At 37.0% G+C, this 14,716-nt stretch overlaps 1 protein-coding gene across 8 annotated transcripts in view; it reads left to right on the plus strand.

The window, feature by feature from the left end:
• Positions 1-14,716, plus strand: part of LOC131685851 (uncharacterized) — a 304,876-nt gene that overhangs the window by 44,472 nt on the left and 245,688 nt on the right. The gene's annotated exons all lie outside the window — the stretch shown is intronic.

The raw sequence follows: 14,716 nt of genomic DNA on the forward strand, positions 1-14,716 counted from the left end.
CGGATAGCATAGTTTCTTTTCTTCTACTATTTTATTATACGCGGGATAAATGTCCAAACCCTTCTGCATAACTGAGCTGCGTATGTTTTGGTACTGCGCCTTAGAAAAATCATTTTCACAAATAAATCTAAGTGCCTCCTCCGCAGTAAACGCTTCTGCAATCGGGACAGCCATAGATCCTAAATTCTCTACGGTAGATCTGACGGGACTTTTCGACAATCGTTCGATTTGTCTGCCAACTAAACGGAAACCAGTAGAATTAGCGTTGACGGCTGACGCTAAACCAAGTTCTTCCGTGGAATACTTATCGCGCAACTTTCCTAATCTTTTTATTTTGGCTCTGCGACATATTTCGGAAAATGGTTTCCTCTTTCGGCCATTACCTTTACCTTCGACTTCGAATCTTAGCTTTCCTTCAAGCCACACAAAATTTTCCAGCTCAAACCGAATTTGCGTGCGCTTACTCCGAATCCACAACCTTCTAAATTCCAACATGAAGATTTTTATTTTCTTCCGAGCACTAACAAGTCTCAATTTTACATTTGGATTACTACTTGTAATGAACTTAAGCAGTTCATCTGTCTTTTTACCAGCAATAAGCAAATTCGCCAACTCTCTTCGACTAATATCCATATTTACTAGTTTTATTTAAAACGAATAAAATCAGAAACCTTTTTTTTGACAGTCGTTTCACTTATGCAAAGCTTGCTGCGATGAGAAAATGATATTTGAAAGTGGCTTTTTTCATAATACAACGATATGTGTGTAAATGCTTTAATGCGTTGAACCTGCAAAACTACAAACTTTAAATCTAAATTGCAAATTTTAAAAAAATATCGTATTCGCCAATTTTTGCTCAAATATACTAATAAGTATGGTCTTTCATGTGGTGGAAACAGAATTCAATTTTAGGTGCCCGCATCAGCGATATTGAGCCTTGAAATAGGCTATTTTTTTTAACGAAAAGTGTCCATAACTTTTTAAAGAAAAAAGTTAGACCTTCGGTGTCTTGGAGAAAAATACTCGGCTTGAAGTTTTCAATAAGCTGTTCAAAGGTTGTGTTAACAAAAAGTAAAAGATACGAAAGTTATACTAAAAAAACTTTTTTTTCAGGAACACCCTAATCTTTTTTTTTAAATTTCTTGTATAACAAAAACTAAAAGAGATAGAGCTTTAATATGTTCAACAAATTTATTCAAAATAAGTTACTTTACAACTTTGTGGAAGACTGTGGAGCTCTATCTTTCATCAGTAAAAAGTTTATTTTCGTATTTTAGATAAATTAGAACCACCCTAATAACTATTCCAATAAAAAGAAGCATCTTCTAAAGTACACAAATTCATCCTAAGACATGATACGGCTAAATTATACAGGTTTGTCAGAAAGTAAAAATTCCTCCTAAATTAGCGATCTGGACCACTGTGCGGCGGTGGATCTAGCCTACTCACGAGCTGCCCGATAGGATTTTGAGGTCGGTCCAGCGATTCTGGTAAAGCCTGACGTCCGGTTCACTGGAACCCCGACGACCCGAACCCGATGCTATGTCGCAGAGTACTCAACTGCTCCCCGGCACTGTCACACCAGGCATACCCCAACGAACTTCTTCGAACCTAGGGCATTTGAAGACCTCTTGTTCCGGTGTTCACACACTCCGAGCAAAGAGGAAGCATGTCCAAACCGATGCAATGACTTCCAAAAGCATCCCGGACAAAAACTGTGTCAAATGGAGTTCACCTCTCCATGCTCACTATGCACCCAAGGCGACACATTTGGGATGAGTCGGTGGGTCCACTTTCCGTTCTCCAGGTTGTTCCACGCCTGCTGCCACTTAGCCAACGAGTCCGCTCGGATCAGTCGGGAACCCTTATCCTGTGCAGCGATGGCTTCCACGAGCACTGTCCGAATTGCATCCACTGTCGATGCTCCTTTGCGGAATCCAAACTGCATCTTGGACAGCCTGCGCTAACCTTCCGTGAATTTCGTCAACCTCCTCTGATCCTTTTCAGGAATTTTCCTAGTGTATCCAGTAGAAATATTGGCCCGTACGGGACCTGGTCACCCGGTGGCTTCCCTGGTTTCGGCGGCAACACCAGCTTCTGTACCATCCACATTTCGGGGAAGTTACCTTCATTCCGACACTTCTGCAGAACCATCCGGAACATGTCCGGATCAGAGTCGGAAAATGTTTTTTTCATTTGCCAAAATCAGGCGAAACTGACGAAAGAACGAAGCTTCTTTCCATACCACTATCACTTTGCGAAATCGAAAATGAGACAACAGGCTAGGACAAAGCAAGCATGTAGCAGAGCGTTTTCATTATTCTCTCCACACGCTCGTTTTCGCTTTGAGATTCAGAATGATATTGGTACATTCGATATTGAACTTAATGCTGGGGAAACGAACATACACTAGCAATGATATTTATTTGTCAGTGCTCGATTCTGTAGATTTGCGAGCTAATGATGGTATTGTAAGACGGAAACCTGATCGGTGTGCATATTTCTCATTTTAACTATGTTCTAGTTGCATTATTAGCTGCACATTGCATTAATTTCATTTAATGAATGAGCATCGCAAATGACTGAGCATGCATCAAAACAAATTGCAACTTCGGATTGTCATAGGAAAACGAAAGTCGCTGCTGCTGCTACTCGTTTTCATAGAATCGAGAGAGGAGGGGACATCGCCTTTATTGTTTTATTTTTTCATACATTTAACGACGAAAGAGGCGCTTCGACGCTTCTGCGATCTTATCGTTAGTCACTTGCCAATCGTCCGTGTTTGCTCCTTTGGTGGCCAGATAGTTGAATCGTGCTTCGTGCATGCTGTGTGTGCGTGTATCTAGTGTGTGTATGTGTTTATGTGGTTAAAAATGTCACCTCTGTTTCTCATAGATGGCTGCACCGATTTGCACAAACTTAGTCTCAAGTGAAAGATAAAACCTTTCTACCGGCTTTTATTGAAGTTTTTTGATTGATTGGACTCCCGATTCTGGAGTTACGGATTGAAGAGTGCGGTCCCACAGCAAATTTCCATATAACCTGAGTAGATTTTCCTCTTTTATTCTTCTAGCCGTTGCCGGCGAGCGGAGAATATTTTATATCAGCTTATTAAGAACTCCCATTCTTGCTGGACATTACGCAGGACTAGAGGTTTACTCTGAAGCGCAAAAAGCGTTTTTTTAGAGCTAGCTTCAATCGGGCCCTAGCTTAGTCCTGTCAATAAGTCGGATGAGACGAAGTTGAAACGCTAATTCCATGACTAATTTAATAAGCAGGGAGTTAGAGAGAGAGGACAGGTATTTCTGCATTACTGATGAGTGGGAAATGATTGGAATGAGCAGCCGGAACAAACTGTTAAGTTGCCAACATTGTCGTGTGCAGTTATGGGTAACATATATTTTACACAAACGTGTGACTTATTTAAATATATTGCCTTAAAATACTTCCCAACGTTACATTGTTTTAGGTTGTACTGCAAAGTAAAACTTTCTGCTTCGGTCAACGTGTTGATTGATATCAGTACTGAATGGCGCACATGGTGAAACTAAATATGGGCTACTCCTGCAAGTATAATCTCCACTTCCTGCTGTAAACTTCATATCGTTCAATAATTTCTAAAATGAGGAGCTGTTCGCTTAAGTTTTGTACAAGATTTCCCTCGTTTTGTTATATTTGACGAGAGAAAAAATGAGTCTTTACAAGGAATTTCATCTGCATATAGTTTTAGGAGAACATAATGATTTATTGTAGTGAGTGGCGTAGTTTTGTTTTTGTATATCTGCAAAAGAGTGCTCAGATTGCTGTTTGTACGCGAGACATGGTAACATCATTTGGACAATCAGCACACTTTCTTGCATTCCTAATGCAACACTCATCCTCACGATTCTTTGCGCAATTGTCACACCGAGCCTTATCACTACAATGCATGACGCGCTGTTCAAGAATCCAACCAGGCAGACGATATTTGTGGAAAAAGGTGTAATTAAACGCAGTACAGTCCCGCTTATGATCACTCGTTACGAGGTTGAAAATCACATTTATTCCCGTCTAGTGTGATAGCAATCCAAAATCTATGCTTGCTGTAACAAGGGATTCTTGAATCAGCTAATTTCATGTTTCAGTAGCTCGACGAATGACACATTTGAATCGGTGACCACACCGTCGATCTCAACTCTGTGGGCGGGCATGTAGACGCGGTAGATCTTCGTGAAAGACTTATCGCTAGAACTTTATATGTTTGCTTAAGATGGAATATCGCAGTTATGGGCTTATCTGCGCAAACATTCGAGATATCCGATCAAGGCACGTTTGCGTTAGTTAAATCTGCCAATTTCTTTGTTTTACAATTTAATTTTCTGATGACTAGGGGATTAAACATGGAAATTTTTTATATCGAGACTAAAATTTTTTTACAACTATCTTAGAGCTAGGGATCCATTTTGATATACATACAAAGAATGATTATTGGAGCAATTAATTATGTTAAACGGAAAGGAAAATTTTTACAACCATGTTAAAACTAGAAATACTGTTCGTCATATTAGAACGAGCTGTTGAATCTTATAAGATTAGAGGAGTCCATAAGAGTTATTTTTATGAGTAGTATATAGTTAGGCATGTTAACGAGATTATTGAATTTAACAATTCAAACTAGGTAAACACAGGCAGGTCGAATATGTCAAATATGGGAAGAGATTGTGAACAATGATGACATGTAGAAGAAAAATATTAACTTTCAGCTTCAGGGGGTGGTGAGAGGGCGGCGGTAGATTAATGAAATCGATTACAGACTCGAACAACCTTTATCAGTAGACATCAGGAACCGGGACGCCGGTTGGTTTTTCTCGAACACTCATGGGTTCCTCCGCAGTACGACTCAGATGCGGATCGGTAGCACACCGAGTTGTGTGTGTGATGCTCGTGCTGTAGATTCAGTGTTTGTTAAGTTATACGACAAAGATGTTTCGTGTCATGGCTTAACTTTCATCCGAAGGAAGATGAGTTATGGTCCCACCAATTTCAGTTTGTATGATTTTAAACGAGAAATCGAAGTCCTTGATACCGAATCTTGTTCGACGCACATTTCACCATCAGCTTGGTTTTTCTGGGGAGACTATTTATGCACGGGCCTAAAGCAGGGCGTAAAGTGAAAACTTGAAGAATACGAAGAAAGAGACAAAAATTTCACAGAATGATCAAACAAAATGGTCACCTACACACCAAAAAAATCTGAATTTTATCGTTGACGTAATTGTAAACATGACACAAATCAACAAACCGTAATTTACGAAATGACGGAACATTACCGTGTTCCATTTAATTTTACATGAAACATATACTTTACATGCGCAATGACATAAAATTACACTTCCCACCATTCAGAACAAACGCTGTATGTGGAGTAAAATTACATGATTTACGAAATTAAACGTCATGTAAAATTAAAATCAAACGTAAAACTAAGTTATTTTTGATGCTCGTATATGTCAGGGTCAGGAGACGTAAATTTACATTATTATTTCTAGGTGTGTATCTTCACTCGATGTAGGACTGGATGCTACCGATTTTCTTAGAAACAGGCAAGAAGAATGTGTTAAAACTCATATCAGAAATAGGTCACAAAAGCAGCTTTGTTTCATTTGCATGTGCGAAAATGGGTTGATAATGTTTAAGATATACTCGGATTGTTGGTATGTACTGTAATCAACAATCCACTAACCAAGCATCATCTTAGAAAAGTTGGATTTGAATGTTTCGCGTTCCAGTCGTCAGTAACTGGCATCAACTTGCTGCCAGCTAGACGATCAATCCATACTAACACCAGATTGGCGTCATTTAGACATTAAATCCAAACAGTTCACACAACATGTGTGAAAGCCTAAAGCAACTGGTTGGTACCGACTGATGTATCGTTTAGAGGAGCATAGAAGCTCTTCTGGGTTGCTGACGAGTGTAGGGACCCTAAACTAATCTTTTGGCATTAGAGCCAAATGTCTGTGAGTTAGATAATATATCCAGCCAGTTTCTTGAGGCGTTCACACATGTTGTGTGAACTGTTTGAAGTTAATGTTAGCCAATTTGCTGCTAGTTTGGATATGTCGTCTAACTCGTAGCAAGTTGGTGTCAGTTGCTGAAAAGTGCAACACAAAACATTCAAATTCAACTTCTTTAAGTTAGGTTCTGTGGTCTTAAGTGCAAATTGGTATAACAAATTTTCTTTCCTTTGGGAAAAAATAAAGGTTGCTCACAAGTCCCATCTCCTAAAAATTGTCTCATCAGTATACTAGTCTTGATATATAGTCTCTAGAAGAGATGGTCCCTTCGTCGCCTTCAAATATCCACCGGCAACTTAGTTCATGAATTTGCAACTGGAATGTACTCAAAAACATAGCCAAACGGGGCGCAAAACTAAGACTTCGCCAAGAGCGCCAGACGACCACGCTACGGCCCTACCTAGTTTATATTTGAGATGTTTTAGGTAAATAAAATATGTAAAATATATTATACAAGATAAGATGCATAATGAATGATCCAATACAGCAATACAATAGCACAGCGGGTCTCATTCATTTTTAAACCACGAACCCCTTCAAAATCACCATGTTTACTGGATTTTTGTACTATTATTAAATTATTTTTGGGGACGGGAATAGCGTAGTTGGCAAATCGATTGCCTTGTACGTAGCTCTCCTGGGTTCGATTCCCAATCCCGCACATAGAGATTTTCCCAAAAAGAGATTTCTCTAACCCGAAAAGAGGCGTGTGACCCTAAACCTCTATAATCAAAATATAAAAAAAATGTCAGTCTTTTACGAATAAATGCTTAAAATGTCAATATCCATCCGGAGAAGATATTCTTTTTCGCGGATCCCCAGTAATTTCTTTTTGGCTGTTAGAGGGATTCCATCAGAAATTGGTCGACCACAAAATATGACCATCGTCGATTCGAACGAAACTTTGAAGTTGACTTCGGTTTATGAATCTCCTTGATTTTCTGTGACAATTGCATTGTTTTGATACAAGAGAAATTTTTTAAAAGCGCGTAGACATTTCTACGTGCAATAATTTCAATTTTTTTGTTCGATTACTGTATTTTATACAGCAAAACTTTCTGAAAACGAGTTAGAGGGAATGAATATTTCTGTACGAAAAAAATATACACTGAAAAAAATGTTATGTCATTTTTCATAAAACAAAAAAATTGTGTTTAAAATTTAAATTGCAAAAAATCCATTTTTTCTAAATTTATATATTTTGTCAACAAAAACCTAAAGAAAAAAGGAATATTTTGAATATGATTATATGAGAACTTATCGGTAAAAAGTGTTTCTAACAATAACTTTATACATGTTTTTAAATTCCATACTGATTGACATACACAACTGTAATTTTATTTCAGAATATAATTCTAAGTATCGTTTTAAATCAAAATGCGTTTAACAAAAATCTCCCAAAATGCGATAGTTTTCAAGATATTTGGAATTTTGTTCCAACATAAACAGTTAATTCGTCTGATTATGCTTTTTTTAAAGTTATTCGTGTTACCCCATAATAAAATCACAGAGAACAGACATATAGGCTAGAAAAAACTTTCCCGAAAAACCTGTGTAAACATTTAAGTTAAAATACGTTGAAAATCACCATCGCATACAGGTTCGCATGCGTGAATCACCATTGTATCCAAGTTTGCACACAAGTCCCGTATAGCGATTGCTGGCCGATCGAAGCGCCGACCAGTGGCAAGTTGCTACTCGCTGTTGTCATTTCAAAGCGACAGTTTTATTTCTTACACAAGTTGAAAACTTTACTTGTATGTCAGTTCTCAGTGATAAAATGTCAAAAATCTAATCTTTCTCGTTTTGAAGACTCAAAAGAAACTTTTTCAGTGTATTTGGATCATGGAGATAAATGTATAGCATAAGCTTTCAATAAAAAAGTTTTCCTAACAAAAACTTTTGACATATTTTTATAATTCATACTATTTGCTGTCAAAAATACAATTTTATTTTTGAATATGATTTTAAACGCCATTTTAAATCAAAATGCTCATAACAAAAAAATTCTAAAATGTGATATTTTCAATTTTGTTTCAATAACACAATTCTTTTGTTTTATTACAATTATTTCAGAAGTCATTCGCATTTCTCCATCAACAACAATAGGTTTTTCAAAAGGCCCATAACATTTCCTGTAACTTGCTGTTTGACATCAAAGTGATATTGTAAACTATTTGAAAGCTATACGAAAACAATCAAAATACTATTCAACCATAGGGTTTTATAATTAGAACTAAATAGTTCGATCATATTTTGGTTGTTTTCACGTAGTTTTCAAATGGGTTACAATATCGCATTGACGCCAAAGAGAAAGTTATAGGAAATTTTATGGACCGTTTGAAAAACTTATTGTTGATGATGGAAAATCGCGAATAACTTATGAAAAGGTCATAATTAAACAATAATTATTTTGTTAAAATAAAATATAAAATATCTCGAGAACTACTACATTCCAGAAATTTTTTTGTTAAGGGCATTTTGATTTAAAATGGCGTTTAGAATCATATTCAAAAATAAATTTGTATTTTTGTCTGCAAATAGTATGAGTTATGAAAATATGTCAAAAGTTGTTATTAGGAAATTTTTTTTATTGAAAGCTTCTCCATGATCCAAATACACTAAAAAAGTTTCTTTTACGTCTTTAAAACGTTAAACATTAGATTTTTGACATTTCATGATGGGCCAACACAAATAACTTTTAAAAAGGGCATAATCAGACGAATTAACTGTTTATGTTGGAACAAAATTCCAAATACATGTAATGTATAAATGTATCTCGAAAACTATCAGATTTTGGAAGATTTTTGTTAGATACAGTTTGATTTTAAAATTACAGTTTTGTATTTCAATCAGTATGTAATTTAAAAACATGTATAAAGTTATTCTTAGAAAAACTTTTTTACCGATAAGTTCCCCATCATACAATCACATTCAAAATGTTTTTTTTTCTCTTTGGGTTTTTGTTGACGAAATATATAAAATTAGAAAAAATAGTTTTTTTGCAATTTAAATTTTTAGTATAAATTTTTGTTTTTATGTAAATGACACAATATTTTTTTAGTGCATTTTTTTTGTACTGAAATATTTATTCGCTGTAACTCGTTCTCAACTCGTTTGTTGTATAAAATACATTAATCGAACAAAAAAATTGGAAATTATTGCACGTAGAAATGTCTACGCTCTTTTAAAAAATTGCTCTTGAGTCAAAACAATCTTACTAATAGTGGAAAATGTTTAGTCTTCCATGCCGGTCAAATGTGTAAAGTTTCATTGGAATCTAAGATTGTTGGTAACGATTTTAAAGATTTTCGGACGGATCTTCGTGGAATTCCTCCTTAGGGGTCCGCGAACCCCAGGTTGAACGTCTCCGCATGTGCAATGTATTGACTATATATTGGCTTTATATTATCACTAAATGGAAATGTATAGCAAATGTGCTTCAAAGATCCTTCTATGTACGTAAATAGAGCTGCTACTAATGCTACATTTAGCCCATGCTTATAAGCATTTAAAATGCTAATATATAGTTCGATTCCATTGTTAATGCCGAAAGAGACTTTTTAATGCAATATTAGTCCTAAGTTGTATCCAACATAGTGCAATGACTGAATGCCTATGGCTACTTCGGTGGTGTCAAGACGGTGCCAGTTACTGATGAGCAGGATCCGATTCATGTCTTTAAAAATTTGACCACTTAAAAGAGTAGGTATCAAAAAAATCATGCAAACCACCTTGCTACTTAGTAACTTCTGATATAAAAATACCACAATAGAGCTAAATACTGGTCGCAGTGGTTCGTCTCCAACAAAAAAAAACTTCTGATATCCGGAGCCTCCAGTACCTGAAGGAATTGCATTTTCTTAACGTCCCTTTTACCCTATTTTAAGCCAAATTTCTGACTATTCCACGTTATCACCAATTAGCACTCAGTTAGCTAATTTTGCTATAAGTAGAATTGCAATTTACCAAGAGCATCTGTGTTTGGCGTACACATCCGTACTTTATATTCCGAAGAGAAGCTGTGCTAATAAAATATTGATAAAAGCTATCTGCTTTATCGTGTTATGAGCGTACTAATTTGATTCGTCACGGTTCGGAGAAGAGTCGTAGAATACAAGCTTTTCATGCTTTCTCTTGCGTCTAGGATCGTATCAGGATTCATTGCGTGCATATCTTGTTTCCGCTTCTTCTTCTTTCGTTCCGAACGAAAGTTGGCAATAAAAGCATCGATTCGATCAAAGCAGCAATAGGTAAGTGGCCATCTACCCATTCACCGGCAGCTTCGATCAATATCAAGCTTAGCAACGTGTGTCGGATCCAATTATTCTCAGTCAGTGCGTTTCAGTATTGATTCTGTTCGAACTAAACGCGCATATTGAAGTAATTGGAGTTGAAATTCTGTGAAGCAAAATCGAATAAGTTGGATTTATTATTTATTTTTACTCGATTGAAATTGCTATTCTTAGGATTCGTATAAAGAGTTGAGTTTAAAAACAGCAAAAGTTATTTCTTAGGTTTTTACTCGTGTTCCAATACTCCGAGGCGAATCAGCAGACCTCAAACAATTGCTGCTTTCACCGGAGATAAAACGCACTCTGTGAAACGATGCTCGATAATTAAGGGCTAATTTAGCATGCTTTCTTCGCAATTATCACTTCTTCAGAAGTAGGAGCACTATTTCCTACTGGGAATAGCACATCCTTGCCGTAAAACTGTCGTCGCTCTAGCTAGACAGGTTAGATACTGTTCCGTTATAAGACATCAGACAAGTTATGTTGACAATAATGATGATGATGATGATGATGTTGATGGCGACGATGATGATACCGGGGGTGACAGGTAAAAGTGGATATAAAATATCCCACTTAAGGGCTTTCTCCGCTGGTGACAAGTTAAAGCAAACGATACACACAGAGAACGGGTGCCGTGTGCCTAGGGACCATAACGGAGCCATGTTCAAAAGCGTTAAAAACAGGCGGAAACTACGTTGTGCATCTCATGAATATCAAAAAAGATAGAGTGGGATAAAAATTTATGAGCTTATGTTCTTTATTTATGCAATGAGGAAAAAATGCATTTATTCGCTCCTTAGCTGTCGCTACTGTTGAAAAACTCTGGACTGACTTTTGAAAACGGCATCGTTTCATGTCCGACTTTTGAAACGAGCGATCCGCCGCTTTTTTATTTTTTTATCGCAACTTTCTTTTCCGGATGAAATAGTTTTTACGTCCTGACCACAAGCCATTCGCCGAACAGGCTGCTGTCGTGATTTCAGGAGCAGCGTTGAAATACTGTGCTTTTTTTCGAGTCCCTTTCTGCACACCAACTTGCACTGGTTGCATGGTTGTTGGGAATTAGATAGCATGCTCTTCGCTTCAGACAGAAGATGGGACAACGATTCCCGCCGCTAGTAGTGAACATGAGTGTGTAAGTTGTAATTTTGCAGGGAGCTTCAAACGAAGGATTTTGTTGAGAGACGTTTTGCCTAACAGAACAGAGGAACTAGCTTTCTTTCAAGCTATGGAAGCGATACACTGTACAGAATGTTCGCCTTGGATTGTAAATAATAACTTTTTTTGAGTTTTTCTTGCATCGCAAAAGGATCACGAAACAGAAGCTTTTCGAATGGAAACAACATGGGAAAATCCGGGTGTTTTTGCATCATTTCTAAAGTAAGCAATATTGTTCGGTGTACATTCGCAAGAAACAGTATAGAGTACATTTCGGTTGTAGCTATGGCTTGCAGCAACAGTAGCTAGTAAGCGTGTGAAGCTCCTACGTGTCGAATTTAATTTCTTCCGTCGGCATGGTACCGGGTTTATGACGGGAAATTTGTATGACAGAAAGGTGATGGAAAGATTAGACTTACGCTGGAGTGAGTATTCAAGGGAATTATAAGCAGATGGAAATTTCTGGGAAGCAGGACGAAACCGAAATGTGATATGTTTGTTGAAGTGTGAGCAAATTTGTAAATGGGAATTTAATATATAACACATTTCAAAGGAAAACAGAGTTTTGTTATAGCGTTTCCCATGATCTTCAGATCATGATGGTACCACATTAACCTATTACTGCAAAAGCCATTTTTGGGCAGTAATCTAGCAAATCTATGATCCCATCAATGAACACTTCTGCGTTTACGGGGCATCACCCATGACCAAGTAGTGTTACCGTTTTGGAATAAGCGTCTAGTTGGTTACTAAGTCGGTCTGACAGATACTGGTGAGACGAATTCGAAACGATTATTCATGACAAAATCACCGAATATTCTCATTTAACTCTGGTGTGATAGACTGTTCGCATATCTTCGCTTGAAAATAGCTGTGTGTATGGAAAATACTCATTCTGTTATTTCTCGAAAAACTATTCACTGGAAGCTAACCGCTTGCGAGGGCTTTTCAGCTACAAATTTCGTGACGAAGCCTCCCTCTTTTCTATCGCTACCATTTACTGAGCGCTTGGTAAAGATGGCAAAATTAAGAAAAGGTCAAAATTGCACTGCATCGCACAATTTTTAGTCCGTATACTGGAATAACCTGGATGTATCCGACGGACAACAGTAGGAATCTTGCAATAAAAAAGTAACGTAGAACGATTGTAATGAGTCAATCGTGATGATCATCACCTTATTTTTGCCTTTCTCATGTAGGTTATGCAATCGCGAGGCCGAGTCTCTTATACCAATCGACTCAAATCGTCGAGATCGGAAAATGCCTGTATGTGTGCACGTGTGTACATGTATGTATGTGTCGAATTAACTCACCCATTGTTCTCAGAGATGGCTCAACCGATGTCAACAATATTCAAATAAAATGTGTAGCATCACCATTGGTCGCTATTGAATTTAATTTGAATTGGAGTTCTTGTGCCGGAGTTACGGGTTGAATAGTACGGTCACACAACAAAATCCCAATAAACCGGTACCACCATGATGTCCAAATGATGTAATTCTTATTAAAATGTATGCACAACTAATTGGATTTGCGGATCTAGATCACTAATGACCAATCGAATTAGCTTTGACCACATTGGTCACCTATGACGGTTCTTGAAGTTGTCAAGTTCCTACATTAATGTTCCATCTATTTCTCAGCGAATTATTTAGTGGTTTTCTACAAATTTGATTTGATATGAAAGATATGACACACCCGTTAAATGCCATTGAATGTCATTTAGATCTGACCTTTGGTTCCGGAGTTATATGTTGGTTAGTACGGTCACACATGAATTTCCCAAATAAACCGTTACAATCGTAATAACTCAGAGGTTAAAAATCTGCCGAAATGGACATCAAATTACTTCGTTTCGCAGATCTAGATCACTGATGGCCGCTTAAAGATTCTTTGAAGTTATTGACCACTATCGACAATTCTGGAAGGTCCGCTCGGGAATATTCCAGAATCCATGTCACATCGGCCATTCGGTGTTGACTGAACCGATTTTCATAAACCAAGCATCAAATGGAATTATACTATGTTGCGTTTCGGCTTCGCCTCATCAGAAACCGACACTAACTTATTGTCGGAATGGATTAGCGCCGGCTTGACGCAAATCCTTTAAAACTAAAACACACTATGTGCAGGGTTGCTAAAATTAAATCTGTATTTTTGTCCTAAAAAATCTTTTCATCTGTATTTACTCTTTGAAAAATCTGTGTCGATATCTGTATCGAATCAGTTGAGTCCTTGAGAGAGCGAACCATTTCAAAAGTTGACATATGGATAGTTATTTAGAATTGACAGCTGCGATGACCACAAGTTGGTAGAGGTGTGAACATTTGTCGATATTTTAAAATTAGTTTTTTTTTCTTATTACATTAAGTATGACAGTCATAGCCTCGAAAAGTAAACATTCACATCATGAAATAACCCAAACAAATCTTTACCAGTGCTGCATTCGGTAACCGTAAACAGAAAACCATCCTACACGGTCGCAAGCACTCATATTCGACTCTCTTTCCATGTAAGTTCTTACACTGAGATAGCAACATATACTGTCAGTCATACTACGTGAGTGCCTTTGCGGAAAAATGTTCTGTCTTTTTGCTCTTTTGCTCACTTCGTTTCGTTTCAGCTTGACTGAAACCTTTCGATGACAGTCAGTTTCGAAAATTATTGTCATTAAGTCTGGCAAGGGAAGTTTTAAATTCTGCACGATACAAGCCTTGAATTCAATATTACAGTTCAAATACATTACCTATTTAAAAGTGGTTTGGTTGCTAACCAAAGATTGTTCGAGAAAAATTGTATTTCAATTTCCTTCGCCGTTTGGATAAAAGCTGTAATAGAATTACGCGCATTCATAAATTCATTTGATGTATGACTATGGAACATGCTAAAGCAATGTAATATTTAATAATATAATATTCGTGTTGCATTCTATGGGCTTCCCTAATAATATGAAACTGACTTTTATTTATTCGCAATCGCAGTAGGCAGAGTTGAAATGCAAGGAAAACACAACAAATCTAGAGAAAATTTTCAATAGGACGTAAGTAACAATGAGAGATTCTCTTTGCGGTCTTTCTCTTCTGTTCATTACTCGGCTATTTCAACATTTACTACTCTACTCTTTGCATAATATTGTAGTAAAAACCGTCGGTTTTCGATATGTACTGGAAAATTAGTATAAAGTGTTGTAATGACGTCGTAATAAAA

The sequence above is a fragment of the Topomyia yanbarensis genome, chromosome 2 (assembly GCF_030247195.1).
Source record: "Topomyia yanbarensis strain Yona2022 chromosome 2, ASM3024719v1, whole genome shotgun sequence".
Taxonomy (NCBI): Eukaryota; Metazoa; Arthropoda; class Insecta; order Diptera; family Culicidae; genus Topomyia; species Topomyia yanbarensis.